A 5,740-nucleotide genomic window follows, 5' to 3' on the forward strand; every position below is an offset into this window, starting at 1 on the left:
TTACAAGAGTCCAAAGTTGAATCCAAAGGGGGAGAATGTTGGGTTCAAGATTAGTGCTAAAATGTTGTATTCAAGTTTCTCCATTTACTTAGCTTTATTGTAATTAGTTTAGCTTTATTTTCCTTAGTATAAATAGTCTTTCCTTTGTAATTGTAATTACACATTGATTACATCATTAATCAGGGAAAAGGTGATTTGACAGCAAAGTAATTCTCTCTCTYCAATCTATCTTGAATTCATATTTGTTCTTGAGATTTGATGAAGATTTCTTCAAGATTCGTATGAAATCTAGACTTATCATGGTTTTAGAGATTCCGTTCTTCGTRAGCTCATTCAGCAACCTAGCAAGATGGTTATAGACATCATCAAGGCTTTCTCCTTCCCTAGCCTTGAACTCTTCATACGCAGAAATACAGTTAGTGATCTTTAGTTGAGTCCCAACCTTAGATCCCATCATCATCTTCTCTATTTGAACCCAMATGMTGTGACCAGATGACTTGTAGCTGTCTATRCTTGTGTATATGTCATTGGTTAGTGCTTGCATCATGTATGATTTGCACAGCACGTCAGCATGTGATCTTTCCTTATCCTCAGGAGTATATTGATCTTTACGCTTTGGTACCTTCTGTTCAGGAACACCCATAACAGGATCAGCTGGTACAGGATCAAAGAATTCAGCTGGGCCTTCATGTAGAGATTGTAAGATCATTTCTCCTTCCTTCAATCTTTCAATGAAATTCAAGAATCTATCTCTCCACTGATTGTAGTCTCCTCTAAACAATACTGGTGGCTTGGTATCAGTACCAATYGYMATYRCTTCTTTTGAACTCATCTTCGTAGTATGAAAATTTAGGATCTACTGTAGTTCAAAGTTTGAATTTAAAAGATCAGTTTACAAAAAAAAATTATTTGATAAAATGTAAACTGTAATATGCACACATTCAACACTTGGAAATAAAGCACAAAATTTGTCCGGATTAGCAATCCGCACAATGTTGTCCGGTTTAGAAGTCCGATCAACACTATATTCAATATGAACAAGTTATCCGGATTATGAATCCGGGCAACACATGAACTTAAACCGCACAAAAGTAAACCGTGCAAATATACTAAAATTGAACAAGTATAAACCGCACAAAAGTCAACATTCAAAGAGATTCAATCAACAAAAGTCAAACACCGTTCAAAGTCAAATACCGTTCAAAGTCAAATACCGTTCAAGATAAACCGCTTACTTACCAAGCGGATTCCTAAACCGCACACTTACCTCACGATTGGTCAACTGGTCAAACTATTAAACCGCTTACCATTTCTGAAGTGTTATCCGGTTTAATATTAATCCGCTCAAGCTATGTCCGGTAACTAGCCGGATTAATAAACCGTTCAAGCAATCCTTCCAAGTGTTGTCCGGTTTTACCTATATTCAAAAACAACTAACACCACACAGATTGTTATACCGCACAAGTTTTAACCGGATAAAATTCAACCAAAAACATAAAATTTCACACTTTTTCCAAAAAAATGGATCAAAACATGAAAAAATATGAGTTTTTATAAACTTTTTTCAGAAAAACTAAAACTTGATTTTGGTCATTTTAAGCATCAAATCTTCTGAAAATCACAAAATAGTGTGAATCAAAGTTGTATAAAATGCAAAACCGAAACTGGCGAGGTAAATCTTGATTAAAAACACCCAAAAATGATCAATTTATGACCCAAAAACCAATCTGGTAAAAAAAATTATCAAGAACAGTCAAGAACAGTGATGAACAAAGATGAATCAGATCGAAAAATTAACAAAAAATTYGTGCAAAATGTGTAAAATGGATATCTTCAAATCCAAACTGCTGCAGCTTGCTCTGATACCAATTGAAAAGTCCAAATTTCATACGAATCTTTAAGTAATCTTCATCAAATATCAAGAACAAAGATGAATACAAGATGGATTGGAGAGAGAGAATTACTTTGCTGTCAAATCACCTTTTTCTCTGATTAATGATGTAATCAATGTGTAATTACAATTACAAAGAAAAGACTATTTATACTAAGGAAAATAAAGCTAAACTAATTACAATAAAGCTAAGTAAATGGAGAAACTTGAATACAACATTTTAGCTCTAATCTTGAACCCAACAATTTGGGAAACATAAGAATGACTCCAAAAGATGAAAGTCTTTTAGACTCTTTCTTATCCGATTCTGTAGAGTCCATTAACTTTGCTCTTATGAATGAAGGAAGTGGATCTACTGTCACACACCCTGTACCTGGAAGACTTGAAACCATGGCTTATGAAACTGGTAGACCTCTTAGAACTCAAGCTAAAGGTTATAATGAACCAACCCTTAGTTATAGGAATAAAGGAAGAAKATTACCAACTGACCCAACTTTCACTTGGAAATCTACACCTTTGTTAAATCTAACTGATATTCATGCTCAGTTATGGAACTCTTATCTTGAAACCTGGTCTCAAGAAGTACATCGTGACTACATAGCAAAATATCTTGAAAAATATATCAATGTCGAGGTAATGATTTCTATTGCTGAAAATTATCTTGGAACTACTGCACTTGCTACATGGGAAGATTGGAAAAAACATTTCCCTGAACCACTTGCACAACTTGTCTCACAAGGAAACAACATAAGGAATTTCACCTCAACAATTCTTAGAATTATTAATGGAGGAGATACCTTATCTGGTTTATCAATAAAACAAAATGAAGCTCTTAGAGATCTTGAACAACTCCAGCTCCATGATTGGAAAAAGATTGTTCTATTTCTAAATGATTTTGTTCATCTTGCTGCTATTGCTGGTAATTATTATGATGCTAATGTTTGCAACAGAATTTTTACAAAATTACCTGGAGAACTAGGAAGAGAAATAGAGCTTAAATGGAAACAAGACCAACCAAGTGTAGATGCTTAATGGGATAATGCAACAGTTAGAGCTAAGATTATCATAGATAATCTTAAAGCTAAATGTTCCATGATCTAAACCCAAAGATAGTTAAAGAAAAGAGATACATGATTTTGCTCCTCTATCTACACTCCTCAAACTTATGACAAATCCCCTAAGACAAAACAAGTTTTTAAGAAGCAAACAAAACCAAAGAAATCTTATTTTCTTAGAAAGTCTAGTGCTAGAAAGCCTACACTTAATAAGGAAAAACATGTAAGGAATTATAAAGAAAACAAGAACTATAGCAAATTTACTTGCTATGCTTGTGGAAAAGAAGACCATTTATCTAGTAAATGCCCTGGGAAAAGAACACTCTTTAATCAAAGTGTTGATCTTATCAACTGCACCAATGAAGACTTAGTTGACATTACTTCGGATGTCTCAACTAACTCAGATATCTATTCTATTGTTAGTATAGAAGATATGCATGACATCCAACAACAAAGTGATTATTCTTTCATAGAACAACTTTCACCATCACAAACCTCTTTGCAACAGAAATATGGTTACCATAATTCTTTTGAAATTGATGATAGAGATGATGAAATGTTTAAAAATCTAAACTTTGTTAATGTTGAAATTACAGACTGTATTCATGCATGGAAATACAATACAGGTAATACAAACACTAAGTGTTACAATTTCCTTTGGTATCCTTCTCTTGAGAAGCGTTCATGTTGTGATCTCTGTAGAATAGAAGTTTGTTACTTATGCTTATCATCTGTTTATAAACATAGCATCCCAACAATAGTTATTCACCCACAAAAAACAGATAGAATAACAATTCTGGATGATCGTATTCATACTCTTGAAAACCGTATTGAGAATCTTGAAATACATTTTCAACAGCTCGTACAACAAGACTATGATAAAGCTTTTCCTGAATTTTCTTGGAAACCTCCAAAAAATAAAGGAATTTCCATAAATGAAAAAGGTTCATCTTCAACTTCTTGTATGGCTATAACTCCTATTATACCCATAATTTGCAACAAGAAAGTTCTGAAGAATATATTTGTTTTAGTCCTTCTGAATATTAGAGGCATGAAGTTTCAACTTCCTGCTTTTATCGATACAGGAGCAACTCAAACAACTTTAGATTCTTCTATCCTTCCTCCAACATTATTAGATAAACTGGTGGAAGCACAGAAGCCTTTAAAGTCCATGACTTTTTCAGGAACTATACATTCAACCAATCACTATTTTAAAAATCTACAAATCCAATTTCAAACAAATTGTCAAGATTGGTCTAATGTATATCCATTAGATATATGTTGGGCAGAACCTCTTCATGAGCTTCCTGGAATAAGTTTAATCCTTGGATTAAATTTTATTCTTGCCAAGGGTATATCTGTTACTATTTGTGGCGATTATATCCTCTTTTCTCAAAATACTGCTTTTACACCCATAATATCAGAGTACGCTCGAAAGCATGGTGGAACTGGTAGTACAGAAAAGGAAGAATTACAAAACACTAGGATTATTTGTACCCCTGATAATTGCTCTTGTGACAATAACAGTTGTACAAAAAACTAGTGTCTCTTAGTCCTAAGAGGACTTTAAATGATTTTCCTAACTTTTTTGAACTTTGGGAAAATGAAATTGAAAATGATGACTCTTTTAAAGATTATTCTTTTCTAGACTTATCATATAATCTGATAAAACCCCATATTTTAAATCAAAAACTTGTAAGTAAGTCTTTTACTTATGAAGATGTTCTATATATGGTGGATCATTTACAAAAGACAGAAATCATTGGCGAAATTCCAAGTTTTGGGAAAGAAATGGGATCTTTTGTAAACTTGAGATAATTAATTCAGATTTAGTAATAAAGACAGGAATGCCTAAATATGATAATTGGACTATTGATGAGTTCAAGATGCATATTTCTCAATTACTAAAGCTTGGAGTAATTGCAAGAAGCACTTCTAGACATAGAACTGTAGCTTTTATAGTTCAAAAAGAATCTGAAAGAAAACGTGGTCAATCACGAATGGTTTTTAACTATAAAAGATTAAATGACAATACCCATATTGATGGCTATTGTATTCCTACTAAAGAAATTTTACTTAATAAAATTCAAGGTGTTAAATGGTTTTCAAAATTTGATCTCAAATATGGATTTTGGCAAATAAAAATGCACCCTGATTCAATTCCCTGGACAGCTTTTACATGTAGTGAAGGACATTTTGAATGGAAGGTAATGCCTTTTGGTTTAAAGAATGCCCCTCAAATTTTTCAAAGAAAAATGGATAATTGTTTTCAACACTTACCTAATTTTACATGTGTCTACATTGATGATGTCCTGGTATTCTCCAAAGACAAAAATGAACACTATGCACATTTGTATACTGTTTTTAAAATTTTTGAAAAAGAAGGAATGGTAATTTCTCTCAAGAAAATGCAGCTTTTAAGAGAACACATTGAATTTCTTGGTGTAGAAATAGGAAAAGGAAGGATTAAACTCCAACCTCATATATCTAGAAAGATTTCTGAATATCCAGATAAATTAGAAAACTTGAAACAACTCCAAAGTTTTTTAGGTTCTCTAAATTATGCTAGACCTTTTATAAAGGATCTTTCTAAATATACTGCTCATCTTTACATCAAAACGTCAGTAAAAGGAACAAGGAACTTCAATTCAGAAGATATTAAACTTGTTCAAAAATTGAAACAATTAGTCATGAATCTTCCTGAAATGAGTTTACTTTTGGATTCAGACTATTTAATTGTTCAAACTGATGGATCTGCACATGGACGGGGTGGAATTCTTTTAAAAAGACCCTC

This window comes from Cynara cardunculus, assembly GCF_001531365.2.
Source record: "Cynara cardunculus var. scolymus isolate 2C chromosome LG 6, CcrdV1, whole genome shotgun sequence".
Lineage (NCBI taxonomy): Eukaryota > Viridiplantae > Streptophyta > Magnoliopsida > Asterales > Asteraceae > Cynara > Cynara cardunculus.